At 39.0% G+C, this 14,016-nt stretch overlaps 1 long non-coding RNA gene across 2 annotated transcripts; it reads left to right on the top strand.

The window, feature by feature from the left end:
• The first annotated feature begins 218 nt into the window (after positions 1-218).
• On the top strand, positions 219-13,036 carry LOC119714477 (uncharacterized). 2 transcript variants are annotated; one of them, XR_011805813.1, is made up of 4 exons: positions 219-282; positions 10,294-10,364; positions 11,293-11,448; positions 12,059-13,036. It is a non-coding gene; the product is annotated as an uncharacterized lncRNA (long non-coding RNA). The 2 variants fall into 2 exon arrangements; XR_005261727.2 differs by lacking the exon at positions 219-282 and adding an exon at positions 4,429-5,491.
• The last annotated feature ends 980 nt before the right edge of the window (positions 13,037-14,016 follow it).

The raw sequence follows: 14,016 nt of genomic DNA on the forward strand, positions 1-14,016 counted from the left end.
TAGATGTTGCATTCTGATATTCATACAGCAATATATGTATAAATAAAGTAGTTTTATTTTATTTTATTTTATTTTATTTATTTTATTTTATTTTATTTTATTTTATTTTATTTTATTTTATTTTATTTTATTTTATTTTATTTTATTTTATTTTATTTTATTTTATTTTATTTTATTATTTTTTTTGCTTTGCAGTCCAGCTGGAAACCATTTTTGACTCTTTCCCCTTTATGCCCCCTCAGGAAAACAGGAAAGAGACATCATTTTTAAAGGGCATAAAAGGTAAGGTGTCTCTTCTTATTGCTGTGTCTCAATTGTACACTAACATAACTTTAGTGAAATTCTGTGCATCTCTTGATTCATATTTGCACTTAATTTCACTTCTCTACTGCATGTCATTCATGCACCTGCCAATGGTTTGCAGGATCAGATGCTCTATCTTCCTGGGGATCGAGGTGAGGGTGACTGCCCTGCGGTTCCCCACATCTTCCTTCCCACCCTTCTGGAAGAGAAGAGTGACATTTGCTTTCCTCCAGTCTCTGTACACTTCTCCCACTCACCATGGTCAACCAAGGATTATTGCAAGTGGCCTCACAACAACATCTGCCAGCCCCCTCAGCATCTATGGATGCATCCCATCAGGGGCATGGACTTACCTGTTCTGAGTTCGCTTGTGTATTCCCTGACCTGATCCTCTTCCATCTAGAGGACATCTTCCTTGCTCCAGCCTTTCTCCCTGGTCTGTGGAAGCTGGGATTCCTGAGGGGTATTCTTGCAGGTAAAGGCTGGGGAAAGGAAGGCCTTCACTCCCTCAGCCTTTTCCTTGTCCTAAGTAAGAAGGTCTTCCATTTCTTTCAATAGGGGTCCCACACTTGACCTAGTCTTGTGTTGCTAATGTACTTAGAGAAGCTCTTCTTGTTATCTTTGACATCCCTGGCCTGATTCAATTCCATCTGAGCTTTAGCTTTCCTAGCTTTATCCCTGGATGCTCAGACAATGTCTTTGTATTCCTCCCAGGTTGTCTGTCCATGCTTCCACCCTCTGTATTTTTGAGTTTGTCCAGGAGCTCATTGTTATCTACTCAGGCCTCCCAGCATTTTTGACTGGCCTTCTGTTCAATGGGGTAGATGTCTCCTGAGCTGGGAGCAGGTGATCCTTGAACAATAATCAGCTTTCTTGAGCCCCTCTTCAGCCTTACCCCCTGGGACTCTTCCAAGCAGAACTTTGAAGAGACCAGAGTCTGCTCTCCTGAATTCCAGGGCTGTGAGATTGTTTTTCACTGTTCTCCCTGCCTCAAAGATCCTGAACTCCACCATCTCATGATCACTGCAGCCAAGGCTGGCTTCACCCTTCACATTCCCAACAAGCTCCTCATTGTTGGTGAGTATGAGGTCCAGCACAGAACCTCTCCTTGTTGGCTCCTCTGTTACTGTGAGGAAGAGGTTATCAGTGAACTCCAGGAACCTTCTAGATTGCTTTTGTCCTAGTGTGTTGTCTCTCCAAGGGACATCAGGATGGCTGAAGTAATTTATTGCAGTTTGTGTCAAGATGGGAAGCAGGAATGGAGTGATCCTTGACAACAGAGCTCAGTGCAGCGGCAGCATGGGAGCTATAGGGAACAGGGCTGGGGAGGTGAGGACACACTCTCTTGGAAGATGTTGAAGACTATGCATGATGTATTTTTTTTTTTATTATTATTTTGTAAACAAGGAGGTTTATTTTGAACATAGATGACTCAGATTGTTGATTCACCACTCACTTTTAATTCCGTCTTGTACCACTGTGTATTCTGGTGTGCTCACTGGATGAAAGGGCCACAGTTAAACCAATAGGCAAACCTATTGAGGTCCTTCACGTAGAGCTGACCCTCACAGACAACACCATAACTCATAGCTGTAACTGGTTTTTGTCATGCATTTCAAATTTCAGTTTTGTTCTAATGGATTTATTTCTCTGATTCCTGTCATCCTGCACCACTTGAAACCTGCTTTGTATTTGTGAATAGCTAACAGGGATGGTGCCAGTGAATAGTGCTCAGGGCTGTTTGGCATCATTCCTAAATCAGTGGGACCAATTATGTCTGTCATGCACATCAAAAACATTCTTTTTTCTTTTAGCATTCTTTTTTGCTTTCTTGATCTTTTTTAAAATTGTGCGATAACTTGTATAAATATTAACACTTCCACTCAGATTCTGTCAATATATATGGAAATGAAAGACTTGCTGTTCACTAAAGAGCTTAAAAAATAAATTAGGATTCCATCCTTAGCTGCAAGTTTGGCAAGATGATACATTAATTTGCTGGTTCTTTAACTTGGGCTATAACAAAATTACAGGAAGAAATGAGGGAGTCACTGCATACCAAAGGCTGTTCTTTTAGCAAAATTTCCACACCTCTTTAGTAACTTGTTGTTTGCCCTGAATATCATAGAATACTAAATTGGCGTGAGTGTGAGAGGTCTATTCTTTCCACACTGTATTTATAGCTTGTTTTCTTCTGTTTCATGTAGATGAATATTGGCACAGCAGGTTCTGGTCTCCAGGAAGGGGTATATATAGGTTATATGGTTCTGAATTGCTGAGCTAAAAAGTGTATCAATTTTATCTTAACCAGACAAACGTATTACAGAGAGAAACCAGTGGATTCCTACTTCAGAGCAGTGGTGTTATGTTTATGAGCAAATCTGGTTTTGGCTGAGACAGGAACAGGAGCTGGAATAAAGGAAATAATTTTGACCATATATGAAAAATCTGTTGTTGGGAACAGAAAAATGTGTTTGGGTACTTGCACCTACAGGGAAAGTTAAGCTCCTGACATAAACTGACACGCAATCTATTGTCTACAGACACCTAATTACTGTTTCAACAGAATAACACAGTGTACTTATGCTCCTCTGTTCTCAAATAATCAGTAAACTACTAAATTATATCAGAATATTTGGTGTTAAACAAAAACTCTTCTTTCTCTAAACACTAACATCTCATCCTAGAGCCTTTGTCTGCAGAACTTACTGTACATCCAGTGGTGATCTATTTTTTGTCATTGTATTTTCAAATATTCCTAGCAGGTTGAAATATCTTGCAGTGACTGAGGCAGATAGAATTGACCATGCATTATAAAACCAAGATTGCATGAAACATGATGGTGGCATTAATTATTTTCGCTTACCACATAGGGGCTGCAGGAAGTTTGATCCATAAAGTGAGTTCTTCTTGATGTCTCCCTGTTTTCACCTGTTCTCTATTAGATGGAACATTCCTTCCTCTGATGTACTGGGTTTTTCCAATGCTGGAAGATGTTATCTTTCATTGCACTCTGAAATTTCAAACAATGCTGTCTCACTAACCATACATTTTTGTATGAGTTTCATGCATCCGGACTTGTATGCTGGACTTCAGAGTTCCTGTATCATGTTTCTCACAGTTGCTTCATTCCAGCACATGGTAAAAGTTACTGTTCCACATCTGGGTATATTGTACAGAAAGATATGTATGCTTGTAATTACTCTTAAATTACACTGTTGTTTGTACTTACTGATTTTTATGGAGATGCTACTTGGAAGTTTAAAGAAGGAAGGGGTGGTAAACACAATTTGCAGGACTCCTGGGGAGATCTGGAACATCTGTCACAAGGGCCATAATGGTGGGGGAGGGATTTAAATGTCTGAATTTTTGGTGTTGCTTCAATCTACTGATGGAGTGGAAACCCAAAGAGTTGTATGCCAGCTCAGTTCTGTGAGAAAAATATGGTAATTTATTCAGCTTATGGTGGTGGTCATTAAATTGCTTCACAGCAGTGAATAAATTTCCAAGTATGATGCTGTACAGGATTTCTCTTTATACAGCAACTTCTCCTAAATATTTAATTCTGTTGTTACCTTCTCATAAATCTCTTAATGATAACATTAGTGTATTACCCAGTTAATTAAGACATTGCGGTGGATGCAGGAAGGGTGTAAAGAAAGTGCAGTTGCTGTCCCAGACTCTCTTTGGCCACCTGCTGTGTAAACTTGTCCCACTGCTGCTCAGTTTTGTGTGACCCGTGTGATTGCACCAGCTCCCCCTTGTATCACAGCTACATCTGCTCCAGGAAAGTGCCTTCCCTGTAGCCCTGTTGTAAATCTATGTATAGAACATCCTGTAAAAAGCAGCCCAGTCATCAGCTCCTCCACGCCTATTAGGAACTTAAATGTGTTGATTATTGCCATATTTCTTCTTCATTACAAGCTGGTAACAACTTGCATAATAAATCCAGTCTTGATGATCATGTGAGGTTTGAATTTTAGTATATGTTCTATGCAAAATGCAAGATTCAGCATCTGAGGAGGGACCGTACACAGTCCAAACACTGCCAGAGCAGAAAAAAAACACTTGCTTGCCCATAGATTAAAGGTGGGCAGGAAAACAGACCAATGGGAAGATCAGAACCACCTCCCAGTTAAAAATGTTAAATCTATAAAGACCTCAAGAGCTGTACAACTCATTCTTTGTTCACATTAAGGCAGACCCACTTCTATTGAGCGAAGAAGTGTTTTCTTCTGAAAGCACTAGCACACAGTGCTAGTGAGAAACACAGCCTGTGCTGGCCTACAGGACTCCATGCTCAGACCAGCTCTATTGCTATTTTGTTTATTTATTTTTCTGTACATTTTAATGTGTGAGGTAGCTTGATGTTTAGCTCTAGATGTTGGAATCCACTTTTCAGCCACCAGTCTGCTGATACTGCCAAAAACTGCTGTAGGTCTACCTAGGTCTATTATCTAAGTGTGGCAGGTAAGCACAAAAACTGCCCATGTAGGTTGTGTGAGATAAAGGAAGAGGGGAATAATATAAACTTGGACGGATGGTGGAGTGTGTTGGGTAGGTGAGAGAGTGGCATGATTTCTTTCCCATGATGTATTACGTTCCTGAGGAGGAAAAAAAAAATATTTTTCAGGAACTGAAAACAGTTGGCAGTTCCAACAGTGACCCTCACTAGCAGCTGGGGATGGGCTTTCTCATGGGTCAGCTGTGACAAACAGCCCAGAGAGGAGGCTGGAGAGCACAGAGTGGTGTCCTTGCCATGCACACATCCCCAAACGATGGGCATGGAGGCAGGTTTATCCAGCACCTGGTGCACGCAGATCTTCTGGTGGAGATCACCGGGAAGCCAAGGCCACCTGCTGAGATAGGCACTGCTAACAAGCACATAGGAGAGAATATTTAGAACGAGTCACTAGATATGAAATGGGAGTGAGCAAGCGTGTGCGCAGGGAAGTGCTCATCAGTCACAGCTGCACTGCTTTTACTGCCTGGCACAGAGCTTACAAGCAGTACGTGAGCCCTTCCCTGAGTTTTGAGTCCTCTGTTTTCCTGAAGTGATGATAAATGGCTTCCAAGAGCTGTTCAGAGACTGATGTGTCAGCCAAACCAGCTGCCAGCAATGCCAGCAGAGAGCTGCACTGGTGCTAGCAGCAGACCTGATCAAATAACAGCTGCTCCTGATTATAAGGTATTTCATTTCTCTGGGAAGGGGGCAAGATACTAAATTTCCTTTTTTTTCTTCTTCTTTTTTCTCCCTCCCCCTGTGTTAACCTGGCTTTTTTTTGAGATGTGCTTGTTTGTAGCCAATGACACAGTGGGCTGTAAAAAAGGAATTTTGCCCTCCTTGTGACTTGGATTCTTGCTGAATTCATAATTTTGGAAGTTTCTTGGGAAGAGCCAAAAGGCACCAAAAAAACCCTGACTCCTATGTAGAGGCTTCTCATGATGACAAAAACATGTACCCCCCTCCCCCCCCCCCCCCCAGTTTTGGCTATCGGCCAGTGGAAAACTTGTCAGTATGGTGCATAGCCTAATAGTCACCTCTGCAGCTTTTAGAAGACCTCTAGGCCATCACAGAGTAATCATGACCTACTCCCGTCCTATTGGCCTGGATGTTACAGATCCCTCAGTTCTCTGTGTTAGGAGTGATGTACCAGAAGCATTTTGTTATCCCAAGCGTAACTGGAAAATTGAGGAATACATAATGTGATATGGCAATTTAGACTTTTATTTTATTTTATTTTATTTTATTTTATTTTATTTTATTTTATTTTATTTTATTTTATTTTATTTTATTTTATTTTATTTTATTTTATTTTATTTTATTTTATTTTATTTTATTTTATTTTTTTTGACCAAGGCAAAAAGTAGTTCCTAAATTTGTGGGTAAAAGTTAAAGACAAGAACAATAAAGGGCACCTTGTGGATGGGGTCTACTGCAGGCCCCTTGATCAAGGGGAGCCCATTGATGAGGCCTTCTGTCTTCAACTACAAGAAGCGTCACTCTCACACTCTCTCATCCTGATGGGGGACTTCAACCACCCACATGTCTTCTAGGAAAGCCACACAGCAGGCTGTGAGCAACCCAGGACACTCCTGGAATGCACTGAGGACAACTTCCTTGTCCAGGTCTTAAGCAAACCAACCAGTGTTACTGGACCTGGTGCTCACCAATGCAGATGAACTCATTAAAGAGGTTAAGATCTGAGGTAGTCTGGGCTGCAGTGACCATGCCTGGCTGAGTTTGTGGTCTTGAGGAATGTGAGCCTGGCAAAGAGGACAGGGATACTGTTCAGATGTGCAGGGGTGGGATCAGGAAAGCCAAGGCACAGATGGATCTGAGCCTGGCAAGGGACGCAAAGAGTAACAAGGAGGGATTCTACAGGCACATTGGCCAGAAAGGAAAGGCCAAGGAGAGCGTGTCCCATGTGATGGATGAGGAGGGGGAACTGGTAATGACAGGCATGGAGAAGGCTGGGATGACTTCACTGCAGCTTTTCAATATTTAAAGGGGCCTTATAAAAAAACATGTCCTATCATAAAATTGATAGGAAAAGGGTGGAAGGTTTTAAACAAAAAGAATGTAGGTTTAGTCTAGCTATTGGAAAGAAATTCTTTACTTTGAAGGTGGTGAGGCACTGGAACAGGTTGCCCAGAGAAGTTGTTGCTGCCCTATCCCTGAAAGTGTTCATGACCAGGCTGGATGGGGCTTTGAGTAACCTGATCTGGTGGGAGGTGTCCCTGCCCTTGGCAAGGGGGCTGTAACCAGGTCTTTAAAGTCCCTTCTAATCTGAGCCATTCTACGGTTCTATAATTCTATGACTCTATGATACTGATGGTTTAGAACTGTATCACTAAACAACTTTTAAAATAACTCTGAAAGAGATGGCATCAACTTGTCAAATACATGTAGACTTAAAATTGTTCTTAGTAAGATTTATAATGTCCTATGTCCTCTGGGGGGGAGTCTACTTTCTGATTTTTAAAAATTAGCTTTATTTATTATTTTTACTTATTTTTATTATTATTTTAAAGAATGTGTCTTCTTAAATTATAAGTGGTGTGGAACAGCTTTTGTCAAAAGTTGCAGCTCTGAGGTATCATTGCTGAATTAAGTATCATGCAAAATTTCACTGTGGTAAATATAGTACAGAAGTAACCATTCTGTGTGATGGATCCTGCTTTCCTGGAAATGGCTGAACACCTGCTCGCCAGTGGGAAGTAGCAAATGAATTCCTTATTTCATATTGCTTGCACGTGCATCTTTGGCTTTACCTAGTTAACTGTCTTTATATCAGCCCACACTTTTTCTCACTTCTACTTGTCCTTTTCTCCTCCCTATCTCAATGACAGGGAGTGAACAAACAGCTGTGTGGTGCTAAGCATCCTACTGGGGTCAAACCACAACAAGCCTTAATATCCTGTTGTTTCAATGTGTACTGAAGGTGATGCCCAGCAAAGAAGAGTTCTGTACCAAATCTTTGGAGACCAGGTTATACAAAAAGATATGATTGCTATGCCTTTCATGAAAAACATTATCTGCAATTCCTATACTCCATAACCATCTCAAGCAGTTATTTCTGAGGACTTTTTGAGTATTATTATTATTATTTTTTTTATTTCTCTTATTCTACGTGAGAAAAGCTACTAAGAATGAAATCCACAAGAAAGTTATTCCTCCTGAGTTCAGTTGTTGACAGAACTTTGCATTACTACCCATGAGCTAAACCTGTGACCTGGTACACTGCTTGATAGCATTGCTACATTATAAAGCATTGCTTTGGTCACGGATATAAAACACAGCACTGTATGGGCTGCTGTGAAAAGAATTAACTCCATCCCAGTACAGTACTGCACTCCCAGCACAGTGACAATTTACAAAAGACAGCATGTTGGGGGGGAGATGACAGCTTTTTAACAGAATGATTTATTTCCTCATTTTTCTCCCCCATCAGCCTGCAGGAGATTTGAAAGTAGGGGTTTATAGGCACTGTATACTATTTAGAGGTACCTACAACGCAGCCAGTGGACACCCAGAACACCCAAGAATGTCATCCAGCTGCAAACGCCTTCAGCCCACTGAGCTTCCAGTTGATCTGTATGAAAGAGTGTTCTAGATTAGACATAGAAAATAACTGTTCTGCTTTATATTGGTAAGGTTTCAACCAAACCACTCTATTTAGCTTCTGATGTCACACTAAATTAGCATATGTCTTTCCTGGAAAAAGTCTAAAGGATGAGTAATAATGGTCATCAAAGATTTAAAAGGGAAGTACTGAAGGACATGGGTTTGTATCATCTCATGAGGGCTAAATTTGGATATACGGTAACAGTTTTGAAATATGTTAGAAGAAGGCAATAACTGATGGATAGATCTGATGTTAAGAAAAGGATGTAAGCATAGTTATATCTAAATGCATATTGTCTTGAAAGCTGTGGGATCTGTCAGTATGGTTTATCTGTAATTGAAATTGTCTGGGGCAGTGATCTGAATTCAGATATACTCTCTAGTTCTCTTACAGCCTGTATTCAGTGAGTGCTGAAGGATTTGTCTTGTTTTGTTTTTCCTACTTTTCCATGTGGAGTTGCAAAGTGAATTTCAGTCTGGGCTCAATTTATCTTGGAATATGAATTTGTTTCAGATATAAAATGTTGTTTTCAAATTCTTTTCTCTGTCTAGTCACAAATAGAAGCCCAAAAAGATTAGACAATCCACCTCTGAAATGAGAGACTGAAGCTTAAGTGTATGTATACTGAAATTTTCCGTTTCCACAGCCCAAGGAAATCCTAAATACTGAAACATTTTGACAATCACCAGTTGTAAATCTTCTTTATGAAAAATTTGGCTTTGTAGAAAAGGTTAATGATTCAGTTGTGCATAAACTGAGGTCTCTTTTTTTTATCCCTTAGTGGATTGAGTAACCTCATTGTTGACTGATATAATGGAGTCTTCCTGTTGTCTGTTAGAAGTGACTTGCAACACTGTATTGGATGAAGCAGTCAGGTTTTATGGCTTTTCATCTCCCTTTGGAACCAAGAAGCATTTTCTAAAGGGGGGAAAGAAAAACAAAAGTCACTGCCAGATTCCCAGCCAGTTCCATTTGTAGTATCTGGAAGTTGGAGAAGTTACACTGGAGAATGTTCAGAATTTTATTTTCTAGATCATGTTTTGCATCATATATCTAATTGTTCATTTTTTTTTTTACCTTGAAAAGGTTTCATTTCACCTTCTAAAGTGATGAAGGAGGTAACAGGTGAGGGCAAAACTTAATACATTCTACAGTGGCACTTGACCAGATCAGATCATGACTTCATGATGAACAGCCTGCAGTTTGAGATTTGCTGACAAGTGCCTGTGTTGCCTGTTTTGCTACAGACTCTTCTTTTCTCTGTTGAGGAAAGTAATATAAGAGCAGTATTTTTTCAATTTAACAATAAGGGGTGACTGGAGTAATGCTTACAATGGATCAGCATGAAAGAAAGAAGCCAACATTTTCCTGCTACTTACTGGTTATTTTTACTTGCATGTTGTTTGAAAGAATTTCCTGTGCTCGCTTTGTAGTAAGCTAAGTCAATATGCTACTTATTTAGATTTCACATTTTCATTTCTTCATCTGTGGAGCTCAGACCAGTCTGCATCTGACAGCTGTCTGAGAAGTCCGTATTTTGAAATGTGTTCTGGGGGTGAGAGCTGTTCTGATATTTCTGACTACATATTCCAAAACAGGAATAATATGGCACAGACACTAATGATTCAATTGTACTACACCCAAAGTGATTCAGAATCTAATCAGGTAACAGTAAGACTTTTTATGCTGCTAATTAGATTCATAGTAAGGGCATAGATTTACAGTGGATTTACAATTTCTATGTCCTTCAAATCTTGAGGTAAAATACCTGTATAATATAAAAAGGGAAAGTAAATTCTAATTCACAGATTAACTAATTTATTTATTTATTTATTTATTTATTTATTTATTTAATGGACAGGATGTTCCCTCCACAATTTGTGATAAAAGACGTTTTTGGAGGGCATTTGCATACTGATGTTTATTTTTAAGGTAAGTTTCATCTTAGTGCATTCAGTACCATGCTTTATGTATGTATGTATGTATTCATTTATTTCTTATAAGTGTTCTACAATTGGTTGGTTGATGAACAGGTTGATGAAATAAGATAAACCTTTTTACCTGCCTCATCAATCAGTGCAAAAGAAAAAAAAAATCACAGTGGAGATAGCCAGAAGGTAGAGAAGGGTGTCTAAATGTTTTAAAGTTTGCATAGGGGATTATCATTCTTCTGTGACTGCCTTAGCAGAAAACTTGCACCCTTCAGGAGTTCTGTAGGGGAGGAGAGCACTGCAAAGCCTTGTAGGCAACTTATATATTTTACATGTAACAATTCAGACCAGAATCAAAAATCTATGAAACATTTTTTATATGTTCCTAAATATAAATATTTCATAGACAAAGGTAGATAGATGTGTAGATATATATATAATCATATATGGATAGATATAGATAAATGTGTAATACATTTATACATTGTACCCTGCCTTCCACAGGGAATTCTTGGTCCTTGACAGATGGTTTCTGCCACTTCATGAATAATTGTTACAATTGCTGTCTTGGGCGAATTCACTTATTGTGTGTTTAAAACCCCCTTTCCTTACCATTTGCACTGTTGTACAGAATCTCAGACATTTTTTATGTCTGATATGGCACACTGATTACTTGTATTTCTTGACTTCTTAATGCATGGATTTTTTTTATCTGAGTTGTGTTTTACAGTAAAGTAAAGTAAATGTCAAGATTAATCTAATGTACATGCTTTTTCAATTAGTACCACAACTTTTTCTAGCTGTCATAATCAAGAAGGCTGTGAATCTAGCTGGCCTCCAGATTACAGGAAATAATTCCTGGTTTTATATCTATACTTCCTAGCAAACAGTTGGAGTTTACTGTGTGCTCCTCCATACATGATTTGCAGGAAGCATCATACAGGAGCTCAAAGCTGTGGAGAAGTTGTGAATGGAAGTGATGCATATAAAGGGCAGAGCTAAACTTACATGTGTGGAAGAGTGAGAAAGCCAATATCTTACAACCAGGACACTTTAACATGAGGAGGAAGAATCTGGATTAATATGTAATTTTAAAGCTCAGCTATAATTAAAAGATTAATACAATAAGTACACACAAAGAGAGTACAAATATTTGTGATTTACATGCCTTTTCCTACTTACTTGTTCCTTTAAATTAGGAAATACCTTGACCAAGAGAAAACAAAGATTAAACTTCAAGGAAAAAAAAAGAGGGGGGGGGGATGGGGGAGGGAGATAAGGCCAATGAATTTAAGACCAGGAGGAACAGGCTCAAGTGCTCCAAGTTTAGTGACTTTAGTAACATTATCAAATATGCCTAGAGTTTTGGTTTCATTGAGATGAGATCATCAGTCTTATGCAGTGTTTTTCTTTGAAAAGGGCTGAGGTCATAGATGATAGTAGTGAACATCCATCTATAGAGGCAGCAAAAGCCTGGTGTCTGTTTTTGACAGCTTCTGTCATCAAATGTCTGACACATTCAATGTGTTCAAAGTGTTTGGTCTTTTTTTTTTTTTTTTTTCCAAAAGTCGTTCTTGTTAATATTGTACTAACTGGGATATACCAAAAAGAGAGATAAGTTTTAAGACACAGTAAACTGCTGCATCTTACCATGAGCAACAACATTTACACTGATTTTCTTTTTTCCTCTTTCAGGCCACATGTTTTGGTTCTGAAAATCCAGCTCTTAATGTGTGTGAGAAGAGCAATACCTAGGATTAATGTGGAAAAGCAGAGCTTCCTTATACCTCTTGTTAATAGGTGAAGGCAAAAATACTCTGGATATTTTCACAAACAGATGGTGAAATAGTCTGGTGGGAGAGCCTTCTCTGCCAATTTTAATCCAAAGTAAATGATAAAAGCTTCCTGACAGGAGTGTGCATCTGGGGTCAAAGGATTCTGTTTTTCCATGTCTGCTGGTTTATTTAGCAAACTTTTGTCATCACTTCTGAATTTTCTGGACGCATTCCATTCTGTTCAGGGCATTACATCTCCTGATACAACTTCATCTCTCTGTGATGTAAACAGATGAAATATGCATGTACCATTCTCTCCTCAAGTAGCTAAGAGCAAGAGGGGCAACTCTTCAGAGGGCTCATACTAGAAACCACAATAACCTTTGCTTCTCAGCTGCCCTGAACATGATTTTATTCTATGAAACTTCAAAGCATCCTTTACCTGAGTGTCCCTCTGAAGGAATGATGTGGTTGCACAGTAAAATGACTATACATCTTCCCAACATCTGGCAAATGGCTGTATTTTGTTACAGAAATGTTGGGATGGAGTCTGGTTCTCTCGACACGTGGTTACTTCCAGAAATTGCAGGTGTCTATGTATCTATTGAGTGTAATGTCAGAGTAACCCGTGTAACCCATGCTAGATGTACAGCATGTAACCCAGAGGGACATATCACATATCTTCTGCTAGGTACCTGAGCATAGTCTGTGCTGACCACAACTGGGCTTATGTCGTGTTAAGGCTTATATTAAGAAAAAAATATGGTGAGTAGAGACAGGAGTGAGATGAGGAGATCACAAATGGGAAAGTAGGCAGTACTTGTTAAATGCAACCTGTCAAAGGCAACCTCTAGTTTGTGTCTTCCCATTAGCTCAGAGCGCACAGGGAGCTGGGACGTGGCTTGGGTAGACCTGTGCGGTGTCAAGAGTTGGACTTGATGATCCTTAAGGGTCCCTTCCAACTCAGGATATTCTATGATTCTATGATTCTATGATTCTGTCTTATTAGTCTGTGCTTTGATGTGCAGAAATTTTATGTAGAAATCCTTAGAGCTGAAGTAGCTAACGGGAAAAATAAAGCTTGAATGGTGAAATACCAGACAATCCATTGTAGTGTAATTATTTATTGCTTCAGCTGATCAACAAACAAAAATCCATTTTTCCCCAGTACTTTGTGTATAATCTGCTGTTTGAAATAATTTAGTTACTGCATTGATGGGAGACAAACCATTACATAAATTACTCAACCTAAATGCACAAGGCGGTATGCATAATCTGTTGATGCAATATGAAAATTGTTTTCACTTTATTGTTGTATATTTGGAATGTCCTGAAAGAAGAGTATGTTTAAAATGGTCCTGTCAAAGTATTAAAAGTCAGAAAAAGTTACTCATCCAGTTAATAAAACATGGTTTTTGAGTAATAGTCAGCCAGCTGTGTACACTCTTTTGATGTGTCATTCAAAAGAAACAAAAATTGAAGTTTCTTATTAACTAGTATATTGCTCAATAGCCAACTTTTTTTTTTTTTTTTCTTTTCCCCATCTATTTTTCATTTTACATAACAATATTGCTTCAAAATTATTTTCTGCTCTTGGGACTTGTTGGTTCCTGCCAATAAATTAAGATTCTTCCCTCCTCAGTGGGCATAAAGGAAGAATCCAAGACTCTTAAAGTCCGTGCCACTATCAGCTTAGGCAGAGATCTCAGATTGCTGTGGAGGGAGACTGCTTTCTTTTCTTTCCTCTGGAAAATTAATGTACTCTAGACAAGAAGAGGGAGGCAGAAAGGAACACAGCAATGTCTGTTTTTCTTCCTTCAGAAATAAAATTCCATCACAATTTTCTCAAATTCTGCACTACTCCTGTTCCTTTTCAAG

This window comes from Anas platyrhynchos, chromosome Z, assembly GCF_047663525.1.
Source record: "Anas platyrhynchos isolate ZD024472 breed Pekin duck chromosome Z, IASCAAS_PekinDuck_T2T, whole genome shotgun sequence".
NCBI lineage: Eukaryota > Metazoa > Chordata > Aves > Anseriformes > Anatidae > Anas > Anas platyrhynchos.